The following is a 17,021-nucleotide window of genomic DNA, read 5'->3' as shown; positions in this document are numbered from 1 at the left end:
CTTTTGAAAAAGCACATCACTTTTTCGATCTGCTTTATGTAGTTTAGACACTCTTTCGAAAGAAGCTTTTTTGAAAGATTATTTCAAAAAAGCTTCTTTCAAAAGAAGCGTGTAGTCTAGCTGTACCCAAAGATGCCAAAGTATGAGCCAGATTATGTTGAGCCTGTTAGCAGTTTTAATTATCTAATAGTCTAGAAATGCCCTTGTCAAAAGGGATAAATGTTTGCTGTTTTAGGGGAAATGCTCAGCTTCTACCCTACCCCTGCCTCTTAGATAAGTAGAGCACACACTGGTATGAACATTAAGCATTAGCTTATAAATTTGTGGGTGTGATGTTGCCCTTGCCCAGAGCAGCAACAGCACCATACTCCACAATAGGCTATTTCTGTCCTCCCTGTGGACTATTTCTCTGGCAGGTCCCTTAATGAAAGAAGAGGCACTAGGCTGTATCTCTTGTTTTGTTAAATGAGCCATGCAGAGCAGACTAAGATTGAACATATAAATCCAAACTTGGAAGTTTCCCTCTGCCTGGTTATTCTGTTACTACTTTTATATTTTAATATTGAAATAGCAATGAAAGAGAGATATATATTGGGGGAGAGATAGCTCAGTGGTTTGAGCATTGGCCTGTTAAACCAAGGGTTGTGAGTTCAATCCTTGTGGAGGCCATTTGGGGAAAAATTCATCAGGGGTGGTCCTTGGTCCTGCCATGTATGCAGGGGACTGGACTGGACTAATGACCTTTCAAGGTCCCTTCCAGTTCTAGGAGATAGGCAATCTCCATTAATTATTATATATACTAATAGAAAATAAATACTGCTTTTTCCAGATCCCATTCCTTAATATTGGGGAGTTGCCTCTTTCTTCAAGCACAGGGGACAGTTAAGATTTGCTCACAGGGCTCAGTCCTCCTCGTGCTGCTGGAGACCTCAGTGGCAGCATTCTCTCTAATTTTTTTTCCATTCACATGCAGAATAAATTGATATGTGCACCAAGGCACATGGGGATATAGACCATGGGTAGAAACACATGGGTGACATTTAAATTTGTGTGAAGCCACCCAGGCGTTCAGCTTACAGGGGACACTGTTGAGTGGCTGTTCAGCATTCTTATTTTATTTATTAGAAAACTAGTTTATAAAGTTTATCCCCTCTCTTGTTGAGGGGAAAAAATTGTCATAGTTGTGTTCCTCCCCCCCTACCCCCAAAGGGAACAACCTCCCAATTCTTCCTGTTTGGTCCTTTTAATATGGAAGAGCAGGCCAAAAAGTGCTAGGAGGAAACAGAGCTGCTCACTACCACGGATCCCAAATCTGTCTAGCAAGGCAGGACATCCTCCTCTCTCAACCCCCCAGCTAGATGAGACTTCCGAAACATCTGGAAACGTGGGGGAGGGAGAGGTTCAATAAGTTTGAGGTAAACCTCCATGTGTCCCCTTCTGGTTTTAAACCATTTCAGAATTGAAAAACTGCAGGTACAGGTGAATAATTGTGACAAGAACTCTGGCCTGCTATCTGACTCAACAGCCCCTCCCTTTCCCCCCTCAAAAAAAGCATCTGTGCTCTTACATTTCTTACTAGGGGGATGTTAACATTTCAAAATGAACGTGCCCAAATAACTTGCACCCAAAGTGCGCTGACTTAAGAATGTTAATTTTTATTAAAGCCTGAAATGCTGGGCAAATACCAGAAGATCAGCAGAATGCACATGTGCCAATATTAAAAAGGGACAAGCAGGATGACCTGAATAATTACAGGCAGGTGATTCTGATATCAATGCCAGCCAAAATAATAGAAATGCTGAAAGGGATCCAATAAGTATATCATCCTTTAATTCAGTGGTTCCCAACCTTTTTGAGCACATGGACGGATCTCTCTTCAATCTTTTAAAATGTCACGGACACACTGGGGGAAGAAAAAAGTAAGGAAAGGAAAAGAAAAATAAGGATCTTTTTAAACTTTCCATGGACCCCCTGCAGTACCATTGCAGACCACTAGGAGTCCGCAGACCACAGGTTAGAAAACACAGCTTTGATTCTTTAATGTCAACACAGTTTAATGTAACTTGGTATTATTAAAAAAAAAAACCTCACTTACTGATATTACATTGTTAAAAATAAATGCACAGAAGTTAGAATATTTTGTTTTTTAACCTTTTGAGTTAGTTCACAACATTCTGATTAAAAAAGAGCACTGTTCAATATAAATGCACGTTAAATGGGTTAAATGTCTGACATGTCTTAAAAGTAACTGAATGTATTACTAGCATTCCTCAGGGATCTGTTCAATATTTTGATAAATGGTCTATATCGATGTTTCTCAAAGTTGTCCACAAAACCATTTTGAGAAAGCTGCAAACTGGCCGCCCTGGTGTGTTTCCCAGTGCCATGGCCACCGAGTTTCACAGCTCGCATTGGCTCCTCTTGGACGTTTGCAGCCAAGGGGAGCTGTGGAAAGTGGTGTGGGCCAGGCTGCCGCTTCCCACGGCTCCCTTTGGTTGCAAATGGTGAACCAAAGTCAACGGGAGCTGTGAGGCTCCGTGGCCACGGTGCCGGTAAATAAACACACCAGTGCGGCCACTTAGCAGCTTTCTCAAAGTGGTTTCACGGACGACTTTGAGAAACACTGGTCTAGATGTAAATATAAAATAATTGCTAATTAAAATTTGTGGACGACTCTCAGAATTTAGAGTATTAAATTATTACTAGGGGGCTACGCCCTCTTCTTGCTACGCTTGCCTACCTCCCTCTCTCTGGCTGCTTTAGCTTTGCTGAGAGCTTGTTGACGCTGATGACATGATGACATCATTGTCACCCAGCAGGAAAAACAATTCTTGGGGTAGTGTCCCCGTGGTTGCTCCACTATAGGTGTCGAGCTCATCCCAGTGCCGCAGGTCGTAAATTCGTCAGCCGTGGTTCAGGCAGACCGTGCATGTGCGGTGAGCGTCGCATGCCTTTCGCACCGTTTCTGAGTCTGTACATAGTGCGGCTCTCACCAGTGCCTCCTAACCATGGTCGAACTGCTTCTCCTGAAGCTGAGAGAAAGAGTGTAAAAATAGTTAGAAAGTTAGTTGTTAGTCATAGTTTTAGTCAGTGGTTCATGGTTGTACTTTTAGTTAAGAGAATTTTTTTTTTAAACGAATAATCTTACTGTTTAAAGTTCTAATTAGTAGTTAAATAGTTTTAGTATACAATCTGTTGAGAATTCCAGGGTCCCCTGGTTTAAAAAAAATTTACAGCATACGGCGACCTGATGCCCACATCAGACAGCCACGCGAGCTGCATAAAGTGCCTGCGTGAGGGCCACATCCTTCAGAAATGCCCACACTGTTCTAAGCTGACAGCATGGGGCAGGCATGATCGTGAGATGCAGTTAAAAATGTTACTGTTCAGTAAGGCCCTGCAGCCTACAGAGACAGAGCCTCCCAGATCTCCGGGGTCCCCAGAGAGACCAAAATCCTGTGCAGAACTGACTGCAGCAAGAAAAAAATCACGACTCTGCCATTCATCGTCCAGGTGGATAAGTGGATAGGCTGGGGATATTGGGAATGGCCCTAAGTTGTCATGCAGAAAAGCACAAGACGAGCTGAAGTACATCAGTGCTGGGTCCAGCCCTTCCTAGGGAACTGGCACCGGCGGCTTCCACGGTGCCGAGAGGTGATTTGGCGTCGGCGCTGAAAAAACATGCCTACAATGGTGCCAGCCAAGGCAACACTGACGGAACCAGCACTGCATATACGACAGGTACTGAATGCAGCACCAACACTAACGGCACCGTCCAGGAGACCAGCACAGGGCTTGGCGGCACCACCACCGAACCCACCATTGACTACAAGCTTGGCACCGACCCCCACTGCACCGCCTACGACATCAGCACTGAGTCCACTGGCACTGGGTTCAACCACCACAGTTGCGGTACGGCAAACATTGGTACTGGCTCAGGCAGCACATACAGTACTGGTACAGGACGTACCAGAGCATCGCTAGCAATCCTCCCTGGCACCGGAGAAAACTAGATACAAGTCTAGGAGAGTGATCACACTCTCTCCTAGCCCGGAACCGGTTTGCTTTTCTCCAGAGCCTCAGTCTCCGGTTTCTGCATTCTCTGTGCCATCGCAGCATGCGAGTCGCACTACTTCAACCATACACCATTGCAACTGCTCTCCGCAATATTCACCATCACCACAGTGCTACCGCAGACAGTCACATTTTCCAACATATTCACAAGGCAGGTCTCGTTCACCCAGCTCACCTACACAATCATCTTACTTGAAGTATCACCACACAGCTGAGAGGAGGTATTCCCCTGGGTATTCTCCAAGGAGGCATTATTATGATTGTTATCACGGGGATCATTACTATCATCATCGACGCTGTTATTCATTGGAGCACTCCTGCTTAAGGTCTCCTAAGTATTATCACCAACAACGTTCACATAGTAGTGCTAGACTACCAACACCTCCGGAAACGACCACAAGGTCACCCACCCCTTCAGGAGATGCACCTTCAACAGCTCATCAACCTGAGGCAGAGTTGTTACCAGCATCGGAGCACGCTCATTTGCAAAGTCTCCAACTGATCAGTCTTCCTCCTCTTCGGATGATGCGGTCTTCCCCAGCGATTCTTCGCCAACGGATGATATTCACCAATTCCACGAGTTGTTTAAAAGAGTGGCAGACACACAAGAGATGCAACTTGTTGAGGTATAACATAAGCAACATCGCAGTCTGAAGAATCTCCAGCCGTCTCAGAAATCGAGAATGGCACTACTGTTATGTAAGTTAGCAGCCACCATTTTGGTCGCAGATGCTATTTTGGATCATAAAACAACAACTAGGAATCCATCTTGGTGTCTCTACTGCCCCCCCTCCTTTCCTGCGCTTTCCATCTGGTGGCGGGAAACCCTGGCAGTCATATGGGTATAATTTGCCCAGTGACTGAAATTACATGGGCAGGGGCTACACTGGTTACATCAAAATCTGCCCGACAACTGCAGATTTTATAGCCTTTGGCATAGCCTAGGGCTGCCCACCTGAGTGGCAGAGTGTTGCTGTTGTATTACCAACAACATGACCACAGTCTACTATATCAACCGTCAAGGTGGAGCCCAGTCCAACTCGCTCTGTGCAGAGGCGATGCGTTTATGGAACTGGTGCATTCGCCACAACGTCAACATGGTCGCTACATATCTACTGGGCAAGGACAATATGATTGCCGATACCCTCAATACATACTTCTTTCTTCAACACAAGTGGGAACTCAATCACGATGTAACACATTATCTCTTCCAACGATGGGGGTACCCCACTAAAGACCTGTTACAACACTTCACAACGTGAAGTGTCCCGAATATTGTTGCAGAGTGGACGTAGGACCGAAGTCCCTATGGGATGCATTCCTACAGGATTGGAGCCGCCATCTACTCTATGCTTTTCAGTAAGGGGAAGATATCCATAGACCGAGCCACAGTCATAATTATAGCTCCCTTTTGGCCCAGACAGACATGGCTTCCGCTTCTCTGTCATGTCTCTGTCATCCATACCATCTGCCAGAACGACCCGACCTTCTGACACAACCAGGGCTGGCCATGATGCACCCGCAAATTGATCGACTACACCTCACAGTGTGGCTCCTAGCTGGTTCCGACAGAAGTCGTCTGTTCTCAGGAGGTAAAACACGTGTTAATGCACAGTGGGCATGATTCCACGAGTGACTTACCTGCATAAATGGCGTCGTTTTCCACACCTAGTGCGTGGTTAATAATCTCGACCATGCTCCATTCCTATTCATCATATCCTCGAGTACATACTACACCTCCAACATTCAGGCTTGGTGTTACCATCCGAGTTCATCTCACGGCGATTTCTGCCTTCAGACAAACGGTAGAAGGTTATTCAATATTTGCCCATCCCATGACTAAATGATTCCTAAAAGGTCTCGCCAATCTATACCCTGTGAGAACCCCAGGTGCAATGGGACCTACAACTGGTCTTGGACACTCTGACGTATCCACCATTTGAGCCGCTAGCCACCTGTGACGTGGCAATGCTTACAATGAAAATCGTTTTCTTACTAGCAATTACATCTGCACGCTGGGTAGGTGAGCTGACTGCCCTTTCGGCCACACCAGCGTACACCTTGTTTACCAGTAACGGGGTCATACTGCGCCCCTGTCCAAATTTCTTACAGAAAATGAACTCAGAGTTCCACATCAACGAACCTATAGTACTCCCAACATTTTATCCCAAGCCGCACTCCTCCAACCATGAAGCCCGACTACATACCTTGGACAGATGTAGGGCTCTGGCTTTCTACCTGGAGAGGATGCATCCCTTCCGACAATCACGTTTACTACTATGCACAGATGAATGAGTTAAGGGCCAACCTTTGACGTCACAACGCATTTCCAAGCTGATTGTAAACTGAATCTCACGCTGCTACTCATTGTGTAACAGACCCCATCCAAACACAATGAAGGCTCATTCTACCAGAGCGATGGCCACGTCGAAGGCCTTCCTCAAAGGAGTTCCCTTACAGGATATCCGTCATGCGGCAACCTGGTCCTCAACATAACATTTGCAAAACATTATGCCATTGACACTCTCGTGAGTGACTCAGCAGTTGCCTCTGCAGTACTCTCTATGGCAGATCGATCATAATTCCGATTCCCACCTCTGTAGACCAGGCTACTGCTCTGTAGTCATCTACAGTGGAGCACCCATGGGGACTGTGACAGACCGGGCCGGATCTGGGCACGGCTGAGGGCATCCACTCTGGGTGAATTGCTCAAACTCTGGGCTCCTTATAGCCCCAGACTGGAGACCTTCCCAAATAGGCCATAGACCAGTTCCACAGAGCACTTCAGCTGCCTGTCTGGCCAGCCAGAAGCCTCACTAGCAAAACCCCTCTGACACCCCAGCTATATCCATGCCCCAAACAGCCCCGGGCCTGCACACAGGTGAGGGGCTATAGGACCCAATCTCACCCACCCCGAACGAGTTCTCCAGTCCCAAGAAACCAGCATCCCAGGTCAATTTATGCTCTGGATCTTACCCACAAATCATGCTGAGCCAATCCTTTAGAATCTAAATCTAAAGCTTTATTACTAAGAGAAAGAAAAGCATGAAAGTAAGGTTGTTAAAGTATAACACATTACATGCATCAAATCTCCCAGTTCTCGATGCAGGCTAGTAGCAGAGATGTTATAAACTGCTAGCTTAAAAGTCTTTGGTGTCCATCCTATGCCAGGATGGGTCCACAGTTCTTTCCAGCTCGTAGATCCCTGAGAGGCTGCATCTGGGATTAGGAGCAAATCTGAAGATCCACCCCCTGGAGTCTGCCACATGGCATCTTATATCCATCCCTGGTCTTTTCCAAGCCAGAGAGGGGCACATGGTCATTGGCGAGGTGTGTCTTTTGCATTCAGAGATTCATTGTTCCTGGAGCCTCGCTCATTAGCATATCCACGGGCTGAGCATTCCTCTGCATTGCTCAGCCACAAACAGAGAAGTTTCCAGCATCCATACAGAGTACGTTTATAACTCCACATACAGACATTATACAATTACATGAACAGCACCTACAGTAGAAGGTAAGCTTTTGTTTGACACCTCACATGACCCCTTTTGTATACACTTTGGGGCAAATACCCCCCTATGGGTACAGCAGTGATCTGGCTGCTCCCTCAAAATCTAGTAATGTGACAGGGACACTACCAGAAGAAGAGGAAGTTCTTCTTCGGGTAGTCCCCGTGGGTGCTCCACGTCTGGTGTCGGGCTCGTCCTGGCGCCGCGAATCGGAGGCTTCACATAGCTGTATTCAGCCGGACCGCGTGTGCGTGAGCGCTCGAGGCCATTCACGCCCTTTCTTCTCTGCGCGCGGTCCGGCCCCCGCTCCAGTTCCTCTCAGCTGCCTCTGGCCACGGACGGAGCTCTCTCCTCTCCTCTCCTCTCCTCTCCTCTCCTCAGAGTACTTCAGACATCCTGTTAATAGTTAAAATTTAATTCATCAACCTTATCTACGTTTCCCTTTCCTTATCTTCACTGTTAAAAAAAAAAAAAAAAAAACCTAGTAGAAATAGAGACATTTCAATATTTGTTATCTCCGTCCCTGCTGTTTCCCGCTGTTCTCACTTGGCGCCTAGCCGCCTCTCTCTCTCTCTCTCTCTCTCTCTCTCTCGGAGAACAAAAAAAAAAAAGCTAAATACCAGAATACAAGGAAATAAAGAGAGAAAGAAACAGAAAGGAAAGAAGCAAAACGAATATAAAACAAACGGCAAGCGGTTACTGGTGCAAGCATTCAAGCAGCAAAAATGCCGGGCTCCCCCGGTTTTAAAAAGTGCTCGCTATGCCACGAGGCAATGCCGATCTCTGATGGCCATGCCTCCTGTATTAGGGGTGTTGGGGAGACGCACTTGCCCCAAAAATGCACCCACTGTGCTAATTTGACCACCAGAGCCCACAAGGACTGCGAGAGACGGCTAAAAATGATTTTATTTGATAAGGCACTACACGCTCCTGCAACTGTCCATTCGAACGCCTTACCGACTCCCTCTCTTCCCGGACCTCCTAACGCAACAGAACGGATCTGTACGTCACCCGAAATTCCTCACCTTGCACCTGACCGCATGGATGCTAGATGGTTCAGCACATCCGAGAGTTTTTGTTCGGACCAAGTGAAACGCGTTCTGTTGCATAGTAGAAAACACTCCACGAGGAAAACATACCTCGCAAAATGGTCTCGGTTTACAAAATGGTGCAGCTCCAATGCCTCTGGCTCACCATTGCATTTTGTACTCGACTACATTCTGCATCTACACACGACAGGTATCTCGATACCATCACTTAAGGTCCACCTAGCGGCATTCCACCACACAATCGATGGCCGGTCTGTATTTGCCCACCCCACTACGAAGAGGTTTCTCAAAGGTCTCATTAACCCTCCACGTAGACCCCCACCCTCCGGTGTGGAATCTCGACCTCGTGCTGGATGCTTTGACACGTCCACCTTTTGAGCCTCTCGCTACTACGTCCCTTCAGCTGCTTACGACCAAAGTCGTCTTTCTTCTTGCTATAACGTCTGCATGCAGAGTCAGTGAGATGGCAGCCCTTATGGCATCTCCTCCATATACTATCTTTAATAGGGACTCTGTGACACTGAGGTCGCACCCAGCCTTCCTGCCAAAGGTCTGCACGGATTTCCACATTAATGAACCAATCGTCTTACCTTCTTTCTGCCCGAAACCACATACCTCGCCGCATGAGGCTCTTCTGCACACGCTGGACGCTCGCCGAGCCCTTGCATTTTATATTGATAGAACTCGTGATAGCCGAAAGACGGACCATCTCTTCATATCTGTCGCAGATCACTTTAGAGGTCGTCCACTCTCTGCACAGCGCATTTCAAAGTTGATTGTCGCTTGCATTACCACCTGTTATAATATCTGTAACAAGTCGCTCCCATCACAGCCTAGAGCGCACTCCACTCGCGCAGTTGCTACCTCGACGGCCTTCCTGAAAGGAGTCCCTATGCGAGACATCTGTCGAGCAGCTACTTGGTCGTCAAACGCCACCTTCATGAAACATTACGCAACTCTGCAACACTCTACTTCAGACTCCGCTGTAGCCTCGGCAGTACTCCAACACTGCCACAATCGTGATTCCGTAGCCCAACCTTAGCTCGGACCACTGCTCCGAAGTCACCAGACGTGGAGCACCCATGGGAACTACCCGAAGAAGAAGTTACTCACCTTCGTGCAGTAACGATGGTTCTTTGAGGTGTGTCCCCTTGGGTGCTCCACAACCCGCCCTCCTCCCCGCTACGGAATCTCGTCTGTTTCTCTCGTTTTGGATGAGACGGTGAGAGGAACTGGAGTGGGGGCCGGACTGCGCGCAGAGAGGAAAGGGCGCGAATGGCCTCGAACGCTTGCGCATGCGCGGTCCGGCTGAATACAGCTATGTGAAGCCTCCGATTCGCGGCACCGGGACGAGCCCGACACCAGACATGGAGCATCCACGTGGACACACCTCGAAGAACCATCATTACTGCACCAAGGTGAGTAACTTCTTCGTATTCACCTTGTTCAGTAACAACGGTTCTTCGAGGTGTGTCCCCCCATGGGTGCTCCACGACCTGCCCTCCTCCCCACTTTGGAGTCTCTTCTTTATGTCTTTCAGAGGTGATCCAATTAGGAGGAACTGGCGGGAGCTGGACCACCCGTAGACTCAGAAACAGCACGAAAGGCACGTAACGCTCATCGCACATGCGCAGTCTGGCTGAACTACGGCTGACGAATCTCCAACCTGTGGCACTGGGATGAGCCCAATACCTACAGTGGAGCACCCATGGGGACACGCACCTCGAAGAACCATTGTTACTGTACAAGGTGAGTAACTTCCTCTTATATAGAGAAATGATGGCATAGTCACAAAGTGATCTGGATTGGTTGATAAGCTGGGGCCATTCAAACAAAATACATTTTAATACAATCACATACAAGGTCACATAACTAGGAACAAAAATGCAGATGGTACTTGCAGAAAGGAGGACTGTATACTGGACAGCAAAGACTAAAAAGGATATAGGGGTTCAAAGTGCACAAGCAATTCAAGATGAGCTCTGAATGAGGTGCTGTGGCAAAAGGGGCTAATGCAATCCTTGGATGTATAGAATAAACATAAGACATAAGCATGGTCATACTGGGTCGGACCATAGGTCCATCTTGCCCAGTATCCTGTCCGCCGAGAGTGGCCAATACGAGGTGTCCCAAAGGGAATGAACAAAACAGTTATGCTCCATCCCTAGTCACACAGTCTCAGCTCTTGACACTTACCAGCAAGGTGACTTCTGTCTACGGCACTGGTAAGACCCATATTGAAGTATTGTCAACTGATACCCACATTTTTTAAAAAGCATTGAAAAATTGAAGACTGCATAAAAAATAAAAGAATTAACTTATTAAAATGATCAAGAGGAGACTACAGTATGATTATATTCATTGAAAGAAAACACAAGTTATTAGATTTGTTACAGGGGCTACTGGGTGAAATTCTATGTGGCCTGTGCTGTCCATGAGGTCAAATTAGATGCTCTTAATGGCCTTTTCCTCTTTTACTTATGTTCCACAGGCTTAGGTTTCTGAGAAGAGCTGGAACTTGTGCAGAGCAATGAGGATCTGGGGTGCTTTTCTGTACCTCTTTAGAAGAGTAATTCTCACTTCTATTGGAACCTGTCCCTTTTCTTGGCATGGACTATTTTATATTCAGCCTCTTTGAATGGGGGAGAATGGATTTAGTCCCCCAGTGCTCATATTTCAATATAATTGGAATGGTAATTCATATAGCTTCTTTCTGTTGGTCTTTATGTGTATTGCACTGTGGACATGCATGCACTCCCTGCACATGAAACCAGAAAAATCTTGAAAGTAGTGTCTTGGTACATTCCTGGGCCCCCTCTGTCATCCATTCAAAGACATAAGAAGTAGTGCAGACCAACACTTCTCACGTTCCTCATTTACAGTCATATGGCCTGAGTTGGAATCTCCAGTGTCTGGAATGAGCCTCTTCAACATTTTCCTCTAAATATTTCCAAGTTTTATATGCAGTTAGTATTGTTATTAGATGCACAAGTTTAACTAGGAGGACGGCGAAGTTCCATCCACAACATGCAGCATCTTAGTTTCTTTAATCACAAGCTAAAATTCTGCATGGCTACACTGCCATTGATAATACTGTCTCTAGAAAAAGACATAGTTCACATCTCTCAATATGAAAGATGCGTACTTTCACATGGATTTTCACCCTTTCCATAGAAGATTCCTCAGATTTGTGTTAGATCCGGATCACTACCAATACAGAGAACTCTCATTCAGTCTAGAATCTACAAGGTCTCTACAAAAGTTTTTTTTCTGTAGTAGCATTACTCCTGAAGGCTGTTTCGTATCTCTGGGGAATCTCTGTAAAAATACAAAAGTCTTCTCTTGCTCAAACCCGGACTATAGCTTTCATAAGAGCTTAGTCTGACCTTAGATTCAGAGCAAGAGCGTGTTTCCCTATCAACAGTTTCCAAGTCATAGGCAACCTAATATATCAGTTTATTCCTAACCCTTAGACAGCTGTCCAAGTTTGCCTTACTCTCCTGGCTGACATGGAGTCATATATTTGCATAACAATGTTCACCAAACTCCACTTCTGATGCCTGAAGGCTTAGCTTTGAACAATATATATGACATGAATACAAATGGCATGAATGCAATAGTGATGATGCCCACTGAGATAAGGGCCTCTCTAACTTGATGAAAAGATCCCACACAAGTGTGCAGAGGTGTTTCTTCTCGATTCCCCCATGCCCACTGAACAATCACCAGAGACATCTCTATGTTAAGTTCAGGTGTTCACATGGATGGTCACATGACACAGGGCACTTGTACTGTGGATGGTCACAGGAAACAAGAATGCACATAAATCTCCCAGAACTCATAACAGTGGGAGAAGCATACAGGGCATTCTTACCAGTAAATCCAGTCTCATTACATGTTTGCACTGTTAGACAACATGACAACTATAGTCTTCATAAATATCCTCTGTGTATAGAAGTGGTCAGTTTAAGGAATTCATGTAATCCCCCAAGAACCCAGAATTTGCTTGCGACAGCTTCAGGAGGTATTTCACCAGTAGCTGCAAGTGGGAGTTACATTGCTCAGCAGGTGAACATCTTTGCTCAGCAGGGTACTCCTACTTGCCTCCAATAAACAAAGTGCAGCATATACTCTTCCAAGGGAGCTCAGGGCCAGTTCTGCAGAGGTGATGCTCTTCTGTGCACTTGGACAAATGATTTGATCTATGCCTTTCTTCTTAAGCTGCTGTTTTCTTGAGTGTTGCAGAAGATTCCAAGACAAAGTCATTCTCTTTTCATTTAAATGGCTCTGAATACATCAACCCAGTCCAGCCACTCATTCATCCCTTGCCAGATTTCTTGACTCGAGAATGGCTGGGATAGACATCCCAACCTGGAAGCAGTTAACTTTACAGCTTAGTATTTAGCTGGGCATCTGACTAAGAGTATTCCTGTTCCAAAACTATACAAGCCATTCTTACTAATGGAAGAAGAGTCTCAACTAGAAATGTTACCTTGCCAAGTAGAAGCATTTCTCTGTCTAGGCCCACCCCCAGTATATTTCTCCTGATATTTCAGATTACCTCCTTACTTTTAAGATTGGTCTCTTCCTTAGCTTGATACTGGTTCACATGGAAGCAGTCTGTGAGTCACCCTCCAGCTGATGGTGATTCCCTTTACTCCACATCCAGCTTTTTAAAGATCTTAATTCAAGCTTTCTGATTTGGTAATAAAGCCCAACCTCTCCATGGGACTATAATTTTAGTACTTTAACATTTACCAAGTCACCTTACGAATCTCTGGCTACTTTGATACTTGTCTGTGAAGGTTTGTTCCTCATTCCATTACCTCATCCAGATGGGTAAGTAAACTGGGGAACTTAATGGCAGATCCTCCTCATGGTATTGCATATGGACAAGGTGTTGCTATGATTACATGTGAACTCATCCCAGTGTAGTTTTGAAATTTCACACAAATTTCACTATTTATCTGTGTTCTTGGAGCACGGTGCCTCCAATGAAGTGGCTTCATTCCTCAACATGAGACTAGCTCTGGCATTTTCCTTACAGAGAACAAAATCTATCAATCTCATAGGTCTGTTTGCCTTTGCGGAACAACCTTGAGGAGAAGTTTCTTAGCAGAGGATCTCCAAGTGGATCTGTGGCTGAATCCTACTTTATCAGTGAGCACACTCTTCCCTCCTATGGTGTACCCAGCTCACTCTGAGAGTGAAGGCAGCTCTGGTAGTATCACTTCAAGAGGTAACTCTATCAGCTATGTGGAGTTCCATCTGTGTACTTACAAGACAAGTTACCATGATCAAAGCCTATGCTGATGCATTCTTTGGGACAATAGTTATATGTACAGCTTCACCACCAGCATCTTCCTCCACCTCTAAGTACTGCTTTATTGGTCACCCACAGAGAAATACACTGAAACCAGGACTCAAAGGGAAGAGTTCTTTGAGATTAGTGGTATTTATCTGCATTCCTTTAACCATTCTCCCTCCCCACCCTGTTGAATCATCTGATACACAATAAGAGGTGAGCAACTGGAGAGGCCTCAATCCACACCGTCCCTTATAGTTTTTGGTGCAGAGTAGTAGAGGGGAGAGGGCACAGTTGTGGACAAACTGGCATTATTTGCAAGAATTCTCTAGACTCAGACGCAAGGAGTGTATATATATTGAATACAGATAGGGATCATACATCTCTAAGAACTCCATTTATGAAGGGTAAATAACTTTTCTTACTACTTTGAGAAGTGTCCCCGGGGGTGCTCCACTGTTGGTGTTGGGTCGTCCCGGCACTGCAGATCGGAGATTTGCTAGCAGGAATCTGCTGGACTGCAAATGCGTGTTAGGTCCCTCGTGCCATTCACGCCATTTCTTGAGGCACGCAGTCTGGTTCTTGACAGTTCCTTCTAACTGTCCTCAGTCACAGATGAAGTGAGCTCCCTCTCAACAGATCCTGTCAGGATAGAATTTCAAGTTAGTTGTTAGCCAGTTTTTAGCAGTAGTACTCTAGTTACAGAATTGTTTTAAAAAAAGAGAGAGAGAGAGAGAGAGAGAGAGAGATCAGATACGACCATGCCAGGATCTCCTGGCTTCAAAAAATGTGACTTTTGGCAGGAGACCATGACCGCCTCAGATGGGCAGACTGGTTGCATTCATTGCTGGGGCGAAGAACACATTCCCCAGAAGTGTCCTCACTTCTCTATGCTAACAGTTAGAGCACAAAGAGACAGGGAAATGAGACTCAGGGTGCTTTTATTTGATAAAGCACTCCAGCCTTCACAAACAGAGCCCTCCTCACCCCGTTCAAACTCAATAAGGGCCGATAAATGTCAGGCTGCATCGCCAGGGCCTCATTCTTCAAGGAAGAGAAGGGCTGTCCCGGCATGATCTCTACCACCGGGTCATGGAGGCACCAGGGATAAATCAGGCACTGGTTCCACCCACCACAGGGATAGAGCTTTGAAGCTGAACCACAGTACACCAGCTATGTCAGCGCCTGCACTGGACATGAGCCCGGCACAGGAACCGGCATTGATACCTGAGTTGGCACCAAAAGTGGAAGAGCCATTGGACTGGTGGACTGCACCCACCAATGTTAGCTGGAGTGCTGTTCCATTGACTTCAGCCCACGATACAGATCACAACCGATGCATCTCTTATAGGGTGGGGAGTACACTTCAGCGGCCACCATGTTCAGGGCTGCTGGTCTACAACAGAAACTTCCCTTCATATCAACCTTCTATAGCTGAGACAAAATGCAGGACAATGTAGCACTTTAAAGACTAACAAGATGGTTTATTAGATGATGAGCTTTCGTGGGCCAGACCCACTTCCTCAGATCAAATAGTGGAAGAAAATAGTCACAGCCATATATACACCAAAGGATACAATTAAAAAAAAAAGAACACATATGAAAAGGACAAATCACATTTCAGAACAGAAGGGAGATGCGGGGGGGAGGGGGGAAGGAAGGTGAATGCCTGTGAGTTAATGATATTAGAGGTGGGGAAGGGTAGATGTCTGTGAGTTAATAGTATTAGAGGTGATAATTGGGGAAGCTATCTTTGTAATGGGTAAGATAGCAGGGGTCTTTATTCAGCCCCCAGCTGAGAGTGTCGAATTTTAGCATGAATGCCAGAGGATTCCCTTTCAAGTGCAGATTTGAATGTCTTCTGAAGTAGTCTCTTTTGTTCAGCTACACCAGACTAACACGGCTACATTTCTATCACTATTCTATAGCTGAGAGCAGTCTTCAACGCATGCTAGCATTTCTCCACTATCATCCAGGACAACACCATCAGGGTCCTGACTGACAATATGATTACTGTTTTCTACATAAATTGACAGGAAGGGGCCCAATCACGTTCCCTCCGCTGGCTTTATCACTGCCCTAAATGGCCTTAACCAAAATTCTTACATAGTGGTGCTGTAGCCATGTTGGTCCCAAGCTCGCAGAGAGGTAATACCTTTCATTTGGCCTATCTTCTACTGAAAAATACAAGCTTTCCACTTTGAGAGCTTAGTGGAAGAAGGGTTCTATGTAAGGCTGAAATTTTTCACCGACAGTATTTGATCCGATACAAATTATGGCCTTTCCCCATTTTCTCTTAGTACCAATTACTGCATGTCCACAAGTGGGCTGCATTAGAGTTGCACTTGCCTGAGTCCACCTACTTTTGATGTAGGTGCTCAAATGTTGTTTTAATGTAGAAGTTTTTTTGCTGTGTCCATATTTATTTTAAAAAACCAACAGCCATATTACTCCTTCCATTCTCTTTTTAAAGAAATACATGGTCCCTGAGCTGAAACTACTCTAATGTTCCAGATTTTCTTCAAGGGCAAAGCTATGATAGTGGTCCAACAGGCAACTTGGGTGGTGGTCCAGACTCTCGCTGCGGCTTTCAAGGACATATCTCTCTATACAGTGTGAGCACATGTCCTGATTTTTGTATAAGACAAAGCATTATGCATATGAACTGTTCTTATTTTGGCATCTGCTACCTTCTCTTCCCCTCTCCGCCATCATAGGTGACATTTGGGAAGCACTATGCTCCTAATACTCTTAAATGCTAGCTGGGCAGCCTCCATTTCCACAGGGTGGCCTATTCTGCACTCCCTCCCCAGGCACCGTCCATGCCCCTCCCATCCTAGTCTGATAGTGCACAGTGAGCGGCACGTCTGCAGCACCCCCCTGCTGCGGCCGCTCCTTACGCTGCTGGCAGCCAGGCTCGTGGGAGCCGGGCTAGCTACGGGACAGCGCGCTACGGCATGAATCCCCCCCCCCCCCCCCACTCAGTTGCGGGCCCCCTAACGGCCGGTAAAGGGGGCGGGTGTAGCAAGACTCAGTAGGTGACGTCGCCCCCTGCTCGGGCTGGGTCTCCCGCCCTCAGCCTGG

General features: G+C 46.2%; 1 long non-coding RNA gene across 1 annotated transcript; it reads right to left on the bottom strand.

Moving 5' to 3' along the window:
- Window positions 1–7,283: 7,283 nt before the first annotated feature.
- On the bottom strand, window positions 7,284–16,991 carry LOC142821202 (uncharacterized). Its single transcript, XR_012898122.2, has 3 exons — window positions 15,217–16,991; window positions 14,363–14,579; window positions 7,284–7,979 (listed from the first exon to the last, which is right to left on the bottom strand). It is a non-coding gene; the product is annotated as an uncharacterized LOC142821202 (long non-coding RNA).
- Between the last annotated feature and the right edge of the window lie 30 nt (window positions 16,992–17,021).

The sequence above is a fragment of the Pelodiscus sinensis genome, chromosome 1 (assembly GCF_052426305.1).
Source record: "Pelodiscus sinensis isolate ZL-2025 chromosome 1, ASM5242630v1, whole genome shotgun sequence".
Taxonomy (NCBI): domain Eukaryota; kingdom Metazoa; phylum Chordata; order Testudines; family Trionychidae; genus Pelodiscus; species Pelodiscus sinensis.
The sequence above is the reverse complement of the archived record's forward strand: the minus strand, read 5'-3'. Positions and strand labels throughout refer to the sequence as shown.